The following is a 9,936-nucleotide window of genomic DNA, read 5'->3' as shown; positions in this document are numbered from 1 at the left end:
GTTAAGCCAGTATGTTTGACTCCAAGGTTAAGTATTCTTAACCTTCATGCCACTGTGCCTTTCCAGATACATTATAAGAAACTCCTTTAGCAAATGAGCCATGCCTCTCACATCTTCTGTACCCCTCTTGAGATCTAGCTCAGTGCTGTTGGTCCATATTTTTTAGGGATATTGTATGCCTTTTCCTTGGTGCACAGGTTTTCTCCCCAACAGTAATGAGGACCCACATTTCTTAGAATCACAGCAAAAATTTTATGAATTACAATGCTTAGAGGAGGAAAGGTTCCATTTTACAGAATTTCTGGTTTGCCAGGTATTAACTCCTCACTTTTTCTGTGCCAGCCTTCATTGTAGGGCTCTGGAATATCTCCTTAGTATACTTTGTTGTATCAGGACACTGTTGGGTGTGACTGAGGATTGCAGTTCTTGGGTCATCACTCTGGAAGGACCACGGAAGATTCTCTTATACTCTAAGCCAGTGTATCTCAAACTAATTCTGACGACCATTTTGGGGTTTTTTTCCCCCCTAATTTCTAATCTGCTATTGATTAATATCTTGGTAAAATACAATAAAAAATATTTACTAGAAAAATAAAATGTAAAAAAACATGGAAAATACAACTCGTGACTTTTAATATTAGATTAGATATTAGATTCCAAGATATCAGTGGATATTAGATTACACTATCAAATTGCTCTAAATGTTTCTAAATGTATGCTCTCAATTTATGTCCTTATTGTGAATGATGACAAACAGTAAGAAGACTGGCATCCGTCCACAGGCCACACTATGAGTAGCTCTGCCCTAGGCCAGTATTTCCCAAAGGGGATGGTACTCAAGAGGACTTTAGGTTACATGTGGATAAATTTATCTTTTTAGTTTTAGGTTAATAGTTCTGTGGGTTTGAAAACTGTATTTTAAAAATACAACTAGTACATCAAACTGTAATCAAACTGTAATTTCATGAATATTTTCAGAATGAGTAGAAAATGAACACGCAATGATAGAAAAATACTAAATAGTAGTATAGGTTGGTGCTGGTTAATACAAATAGAATGGTAGCCACACATATAGTCCTAAATTTTCTAATAGCTACATTTAAAAAAGTAAAAAGAAACAGATGAAATTAATATAATATTTATTTAACCCAGTATACCTAGAATATGATCATTTCAAAATGTAATTAATATGAAGAATTATGAATAAGAGACCTCATAATCTATTCTTTGCAGTGAGTCTTCCAAAACCAGTATATATTTTATATTCCAGCACATCTTCATTTGGACTAGTCACATTTCAAGTGCTCAGTAACCAACTATGGCTAGTTGCTAGCATATTAGACAGCAGTCACTGATCTAGAGCATTTCCATCATGGCAGAAAGTTCTTTTGGTCTAGGAATGAGACCATGGTCACATAGGGCATGGCGGTATTGAGTGCTGGTCAAGGGTGGTACGAAGAGCAGAATATGTGTTGTGGTATTCAGTCCAGCCTGGGTGGGCTTAGTGGAAATGGAAAGATACTTTGATAAAATGGTCTCCCCTACAATAAGGCCAAACAGGCTTGATCCCCAGGATCTTGAAGGAAGAAGCTGCTTTCACTTTCTGCAGTGCGGGCACGTGGTAAGATCCTCACACAGATTGTTGTCATGGGGACCCGACAAGATGTGGAAAGAGGGTGAGCTTGACTTTGTGGTAATTGTTGAGCTGTTATCCATGGAAAGCATGGTAGAATATTGATAGAAGGGTGGGAGAGGACAGCAGTAGTAATCAGCTCAGGATCTCCCAGGTTCATTGTTGGGGTCCAGTGGAGAATCCTCTTTGGTGGGTGGGATTTGCTGAGCTGGATTGGGATGGGCTCTGTGAGGTCAGGCCTGGTCAGTTCCCCCCAAAGTTGGTATTGTACCTTCCTAATGCTTGTTTACAGAAGCTGATGATGAGCAACAGATACTTGCTGGTCCCGTCAACCACTTCTGGGGACCCCATTATTGGATAGTTCCAGTGAATTCTTGGGCTGGTCCCACCTATTGTGACCTAGGTTTGATTATGTGAGAGAGCTGGCACTGACTATAAAGGGACTTAGTTGGGCAGAGCCAGTTAGCTAGCACTCACTTTCAGGGCCTGTGGGACAAGTCCTTGCCCAAGCCGAGTTGTCTTCCTGCTGAGCAGTTTGTCTTTGTCTACCTTTGACACCAAGTCTTTAAGAGTTAACTATTGGCTCAGCAAGTCTACCAGTGTGGAACCCCAGTTCCTGTGGTAGGTATATTGGATAAACTTCCTTCTTTCTTTTTAAATGTTTATTATTTTGAGAGGGAGAGAGAGAGACAATGAATGAACATGTGAGCAGAGGAGGGGCAGAGAGAGAATCCCAAGCAGGCTCTACATCATCAGTGCGTAGCCCTACGTAACTTCTTCTTAGCTCCATTTCTCTAACTTTACTCTTGTTTTTCTCTTTCTCACTTATTTTTCATATTTATTTCTGCTCTATTTTATATAAGCAGAAGGACAAAAAGAAGGAGGGCATGTTCATAGCNTAAAAAAAAAAAAAAAAAGAGGACATAAATAATTACCTGAAATTAATAAACAGAGCAGGAAATGCCTCTGTAGCTTGTGTCTTTTACCAGGCACCAAAAGCCCTTACTTAAGTAGTGCTTTGTACCCCTGTTTCAAAACAGCACCTTAATATGCACCCTTAACTTGAAACAGCCATCTGAATTGTAAACTAGACAAAACAGGATTCTCTTGGATTTATTTTTTACCTCCTCCCCCCAAGATTCCTGTCCTCTTTCCTGAGCACCCAGTCATGCATTCCGCTTGCTAGAGAGGGAACCACCCTTGTGCATGGGGATAGTGTTGTCTCTTAGATTTTTGCTCTTTTCTACCTTAGTTGTGTGTGTGTTGGGTTCTCTTGAGCGCCAGTCAAGGGTGACAGTTGGTGGTGAAATATTATGGCAGCCTTCATTGGAAGCTTTATTTCCACTTGGGTAATTTTTCCCTCCCCACCCATTAGAGGTATGTGTTATTTAGGTGATCATTTTCATTAGCTAGGTAACCAATAGTATTTAAGCTGTTTTAGTTACATTCTTAGAATAAAAACCCTCTTTAAAAAATTACTGATTCTAATTGCAGTTTTCTTACTGCAAAACATGTTTCTGTTCTCCTTTTTTCCCCTTCTCACCCACCTAAATTTCTACTTCACTTGATTTTGTTTTTGTCAGTCATGAATTTTTTCTAAAGAATAATTGCTTCTTATTAATGGTCCATTAATTTCCACATATTCCTAATCTTCTGGGATGAGATTAGCTCTTTGTATAGAAGAACAGTCAAGAGAGCAGAATGTGGACTGTTTCACTCTACCCTGTTAGCTTTCGTTTCTCTTAGTTGTTTTCCACTTTTTCTCGGTTTTGACTGAGGGACCTGAAAAGACTTGGTGCCTTTCTAATAAGGAGTGCTGAATGTCCTTTTTGGTAACTAATTTCATCTTCATTGGTTAAAAATTGAAAGGATTCTTTCCACTTTGGTGTGTAAAGATGATTTCAGAGTAAATGCCTCTTATAATCAGACCAATTCAAGCAGGAGATACCATGCACAGGGATCAGCGCTGTCTAATAGAAGTTTCTGTGAGGATGGAAATGTTCTGTGTCTGTTCCATATGGTAGCCTCCAGTCACCATGTGACTATGGAGCACTGAGGATCTGAGTTTTTAATTGTATTTGATTTTTAGATAATTTAAATTTAATACATTTCTTGTTTAATTTATTTTGAGAGAGAGAGAGGAACATGAGCAGAGGAGAGACAGAGAGAGAGAGGAGAGAGAGAATTCTAAGCAGGCTCTGCACTCACAGTGCAGAGCCCATTGCAGGGCAATTTCCCGAACCTTGAGATCATGACCTGAGCCAAAATCAAGAGTCAGACATTCAACCTACTGAGCCATCCAGGCGCCCTGTTAATTTAAATTTAAATAGACACACATGGTAATGACTTTTGAATTGGACTGTGAATTAACTAAATGTTGACTAACCTTGCCAGATTAGGATCACAAATTAGGAATAAGTTTCAGGCCTCAAACAAGTTATTTCAAATCCATCTATTCTTGATCTCTCCTCTACAAGTTCTGATATTTGGCCCTTGTCATTCAACCACTCTCAGATGTGCACAGGCAATCAAAAACAGAACGCAACAGTTACCTCTGTGGTTCATATCAGATCTCGTAGGTTCTTGATGAAATCTACTAGCCAAGACTTCTGTCTGACTCCTGGTGGCCCTGGGGTGCCCATGGTCAGCCAATTCCTCTATGTCCCTGCCTCAATTTTGGTTGCACAACTTGGTTAGAGGATAAGTCAGATTGACTTAGAAGGCATTACCAAGCCACTTGATGAAACCATTAGCTGTACAGGATTTGGTTAGGCTGTGGGGAGAACTTTTCTAATGAGAGATTGGCAGAGACTGAGACCATAAGCCTAGGCTAGAGAACCCTGTGGTGGAAGGTTAGGTTGGTGAGGGCATTTGGGGGCATTGGGCACCACAGCTGAATGAGTCATGTTCTCTCTTCTCTAGAACATACTCACCAAAGTAGATAAGCCTCAGCTCTCTCATTTCAGCTTGTGCTTTACAAACTGTGGCCTCAGGAGTTAGCCCATGAGAAGACCTCAGTTGCTTGTCTGTGGATGGTACACTAGGAAATCTCACTGGTGCTTTCCAACTCTTTAGCAACTGTGATCCTCCACTGGTGGCTCAGGAGGGAGGGGCAAGGGTAGTTTGGTCTTCACCTTTGTGTTATGAGGATCACCAGTCAAATAGGCATGGAGCCAACAGACTTACCAGCCTTCTCCTTTCCCTCCCCCATTACAACCAAGTAGGGAGTTAGGCCTCCTTCATCTCTTATGACTCCATCCCTATTGCCTGGGTCAGACCTGTCATCTGGGGCCTGACCATTATTACAAGAGCCTTAGGGGAGTCTCTGTCCCTCCAGGTCACCTTCCTGTCATTGATCCATCTTGTCATTCTCTTACTTAACCTCCTCTGACATCTGCCTAGCATATGTACAGTCTAAACTGCTGATAGAGTTTCCCAGGCATTTTGAGATGGGGACCACCATTACCCCTCCAGCCCCCTCTTTCTGGCCAGTGACCACCTGCAGCTCATAGTATTTAGCATACTCTACACCCACTTGCACCTCACTGCTCATGGGCCTGCTCTTCCCAGTGCCCAGAATTCCCTTCCTCTCTGTATCTGCCATGTTCATCCTTCAGTACTTGGCCCACATTTCACCTCTTCCCTGAAGCCTTCCCTGACCACACAATTTTGGTGGATTTTTCTTTTCCATTGCCATTACATTGTTGATCATGCTAATGCAGGTAAATCAAATCATATGCAAATAAATGTGGGACTGGCATTTGGAAACTAAAATGCACAGATCTTAAGCATACAGTGTGATGAATGTTTGCCTATACACCTATGTAACCAACACCAAAATAAAAAAAACATTTCCAGCACCCAGAAGGCTTCTTCCTGCCTCTTCCTAGACATTAGCCCCTCCCAAAGTAATCATTATTCTCACCTCTATTCACTCTAGTTTAGTTTTGCTTGTTTTTGAACTTTATTAAAATGGATTCATGTAGCAGGTCTTTTTTTTGTGGCAAAATATACATAACATAAAACTCAGTATTTTAGCAGTTTTTTAATTTAATATGTTTTTTAAAAGATTTTTTAAGTGTTTATTTTTGAGGGGGAGAGGGGCAGAGAGAGAGGGAGACACAGAATCTGAAGCAGGCTCCAGGCTCTGAGCTGTCAGCACAGAGCCCGATGTGGGGCTCAAACTCACAAACCACAGGATCATGACCTGAACCGAAGTCGGCACTCAACCGACTGAGCCACCCAAGTGCCCCAAGTTTTTTGTTTTTAAATTTAAGTTAGTTAACATACAGTGTAGTCTTGGCTTCAGGAGTAGAACCCAGTGATTCATCTCTTAACAAATGACACCCAGTGCTCATCCCAACAAGTGCTTCCTTAATGCCCATTACCCATTTAACCCACCCACCCCCACTTCCCCTCCAGCAACCCTCAGTTTGTTCTCCGTATTTAAGGGTCTCTTATGGTTTGCCTCCTTCTCTGTTTTTATCTTATTTTTCCTTCCCCTATGGTCATCTGTTAAGTTTCTCAAATTCCGCCTTATGAGTGAAATCATATGATTTCTTTCTCTCACTGACTTATTTCACTTAGCATAATACCCTCCAGTTCCATCCACATTGTTGTTGCAAATGGCAAGATTTCATTCTTTTTCATTGTTGAGTAGTAGTCTATTATATGTATGTGTATACACACACACAGACACACACACACCACATCTTCTTTATCCATTCATCAGTTGATGGACATTTGGGCTCTTTCCATAATTTGGCTTTTGTTGATAGTGCTGTATTTTAGCAGTTTTTAAGTTCATTGGCATTAAGGATATTCACATTGTTGTGCAGCCATCACTGCCATCCATCTCCAGGACCTTTTCATCAAGTACATACTTTTTTGTGTCTGGTTTTTTTTCACTCAGCATTATGTCTTTAAGATTCACCCACGTTGTAGATATCAGCAGTTCATTTTCTATTTCTGAGTAGTACTCTGTAGCGTGACTCTACTATTGTTTGTTTTATCCTTCCTCTTGTTAATGGACATTTGGGCGATTTCCAACTTTTTATTCTTTTGGCTAAAACTACTATGAACCTACCTGTACACATCTCTTGGTGCCCATACAAATGCATTTCTATTGCTTGCATACCTAGGAGTGGAATTACTGGGTCATAAGGTAGGCATATGTTCAGCTTTAGCAGACAGTGCCAAATTGTCTTCCAAAGAGTTGGAAGTAGTTTCCTATTGTGGTTTGAACAACTTACCACAAATGTAATCGCTTGTAGAAACACGAATTTATTATCTTATAATTCTGGAAGTCTGAAATCCTAAAAATATGTGTCAGTAGAACCTTTCCAGAGGCTGCAGGGCAAGAGACCATTTCCTTGCCTTCTCCAGCTTCTAGAAGCTGTCTGTATTCGTTGGTTTGTGACTCCATCCTCTGTCATCAGGGCCAGCAGCATAGCATCTTCCAGTATCTCTCTCCAACTTCTGGTTCCATGGTCACATTTCTTCTCCCTCACCTTCACTCTCCTGCCTCCCTTGTGATTACATTGGGCCACCTGGAAAATCCTAGATAATCTCCCCATCTCGAGAGCCTTAATCTAATCACATCTGCAAAGGCCTTTTTGTTACAAGGTAACATTTTCATAGATTCCAGGGATTAGAACATGGACACCTCAACAGGGATGGCAGGGAGGGCATTATCCTGCCTAAATGGTAGAATGGTACATGGCTGTACTATTTTACATTCCCATCAGTAAAGCATGAGAATTTCAGTTCCTCTACATCTTTGTCAGCACTTGGTATTGTCAGTCTTTTTAATTTTAGCCATTCTGGTAGGAATGTGGGGTACATCCACAGCTACCACCTCCAGTCAGTGTGTCCTCTTTTGCTCTGATTAAGCTTTCTTGCATCTTATCAGGATTATAAATATTTGTTTATGTGCTTCTGTCTTGGCCAAACTGTATATCCTTCATGAGGCAGGTAGTAGCTGGTTCAGTAAATCCTCCTTGGGTGATAAATGACAGAGGGCATTTTTTTTAACAGGAGTGAGCAGAGCTAAAGATGTAAATGAAAGCCTGTGCTTATAGTCCCATCTCTGGCTTGAAGTAGGGTTTTTCCCAAATAAAAAATAGGACCAGAGCAAAGAACCTGGTTTCTAGCTTTGACATGCTGTTGTCTTTCCCAATATAGTTAATCTGTAAGTGAGTAATGCCCTAGAAGGAGATGTAGGCCTCAACTCCTGAGGGCGTTGGTTGGAGGAGACTTCACCTTATATGTAAATAAGAAGGGAGTGCAGTTCCGGCAGGCAGGCTTCCGGAGAGTTTGACCCTGGACCTTTTACAGCATCTGAAGCTTTCCTTTTCCCTAGATTCTGATCCAGTATAGCAGCACACTGCCGCTTCTGCTTGCAGAAGGATGGACTAGAAGGTGAGTGGGGTTTCTTGATCTCAAGGAATGTAGTGTATGTAGACTTAAACCCACTTTGTTTTTATTTTATTTTATTTTTTTAAATGTTTTTATTTATTTCTAGGAGAGAGAGAGAGAGAGAGACAGCGTGAGCAGGGGAGGGTCAGAGAGAGAGAGAGAGGGAATCACAGACTCTGAAACAGGCTCCAGGCTCTGAGCTGGCAGTCAGCACAGAGCCCGACGCGGGGCTCGAACCCACGAACCGCGAGATCATGACCCAAGCGAAAGTCGGACGCTTAACCGACTAAGCCACCCAGGCGCCCCTACTTAAACCCGCTTTGAAGACTTGAGGCTGGAATTTCTGAGGAAGGTGAAGCCAGAGTAGAAAAGAATTTCTAATGCCCCCAGACACCGAGTGGTGAGCGCAAATGTCTTGGCACTAGGGATATAAACCTGGAAGGAGGAATTAGTATTAGACAAAAGTCAGACAGGATTGTGGCTTCCTTTGGGAACATCCTGATGTGAGTAACCACTTTCTGTGTTCTAGTTTGTTCCCTAGTCTACTTTGCTGGGCACACACCTGGTTTCATGAGAGCTGTGAGTTTCAGGGCCTCAGTCTTGTCTTTCCAGGCCACTGAGGTGTTGGCAGCATTCCTGCAGCTTGGCATTACTTTGACCCTCTGGGGTGTGGCATGTGTGAGACAAACCTTGCCATCCATGTGGCAGACGACTTCTTTGACTCTCAAGAGAAAACCTCTCTGTTTGACAAGACCTGGCTGGTCAGTGTTTAGATCATAAAGGAGTTGGTCTTTTGAGAAAAATACTAGCTCAGGGTAAGAGTTCCTGTGTTGGGCTTATGTGTTGGTCCCTATTTAGACGTACTGACAATGTTACAGCTTTAGTGATTTGAATAAGACTCACAGGCTGATCTGCAAACAAGCCAGCTGTGCCAGAATGGAGGCATGCCTGGGCCTGGTGGTGTGGCCGACGCACACACCAGGAAGGTTGGCTATGTTTATGGAGTTCCAGTGACTTCCTGGATGTCCTCTTTTCTCCACCTGGTTTATTCAAGTTGCAGAGAAGTCATGTGTCTATTCCTGGCTTTTTGGAGTTCTCCTCTGTGGGCTCCAGGTCTGGAGGGGATCTTGAGAGAGAATGTGGGGTGCTGCCCCCTGTAAGTAGGTGCGTGTTAACTTTTTCCATAACAATGGACCTTTCCTCCGCATTCTCTGAGCCTAGAGAGACACCCTTTACCTCCTAGGTCAAGAAGCCCTTTATGTTCATAAAAGCATCTTAGGTCAGTTACTCAGCAAATTGTTACTGGAGGGCCTGTCTTTGGCCATACTCTTCAGTTTCTGCATAGGAGTGGTGGTTCTTTTTCNTCTTCTCAGTTTGTTTTGTTAGCATTTTTCCACAGGGGACACAGAATAGAGGAAAATTCTTATTTTTGTCTTCTACCCCTCTTTAACACCCACTGCTAGATATTTTGCTTCACAAATTGGCCCACAGCTCAAGAGATCATTCAGTTTTCTGGAACTTTGGAAACTGTATGTGGCTTTTGGCAAGATAAGAGAGTTGAGTGGCCTACTGTAGGTTTGTAAGTTTAGAATTTTTAAAATTTATATATATATATTAATATTTATTTATTTTGAGAGAGAGAGAGAGAGCACAAGCAGAGGAGGGGCAGAAAGAGAGGGAGAGAGAGAATCCCAGCAGGCTCCACACTATCAGCACAGAGCCTGATGTGGGGCTTATAAACTCATGAACCATGAGATCATGACCTGAACTGAAATTCAGAGTTGGACGCTTAACTGACTGAGCCACCCAGGAGCCCCTGTAAGTTTAGGATTTTAAATTTCATGCTGACCAGTATGGTAGCCATTAGCCACAGGTGGCTATTTAAA

The 9,936-nt window shown here is 41.9% G+C and overlaps 1 protein-coding gene across 1 annotated transcript in view; it reads left to right on the top strand.

Moving 5' to 3' along the window:
• The window catches only part of MAP7D2 (MAP7 domain containing 2), a 105,004-nt gene that overhangs the window by 5,271 nt on the left and 89,797 nt on the right, over window positions 1-9,936 (top strand). The window contains exon 2 of the mRNA XM_077770528.1: window positions 7,995-8,053. The gene's annotated coding sequence lies outside the window, so the exon portion shown is untranslated. The remainder of the gene's footprint in view (window positions 1-7,994; window positions 8,054-9,936) is intronic.

Source organism: Crocuta crocuta, unplaced genomic scaffold (assembly GCF_008692635.1).
Source record: "Crocuta crocuta isolate KB4526 unplaced genomic scaffold, BGI_CrCroc_1.0 scaffold312, whole genome shotgun sequence".
NCBI classification, from domain to species: Eukaryota; Metazoa; Chordata; class Mammalia; order Carnivora; family Hyaenidae; genus Crocuta; species Crocuta crocuta.
The sequence above is the reverse complement of the archived record's forward strand: the minus strand, read 5'-3'. Positions and strand labels throughout refer to the sequence as shown.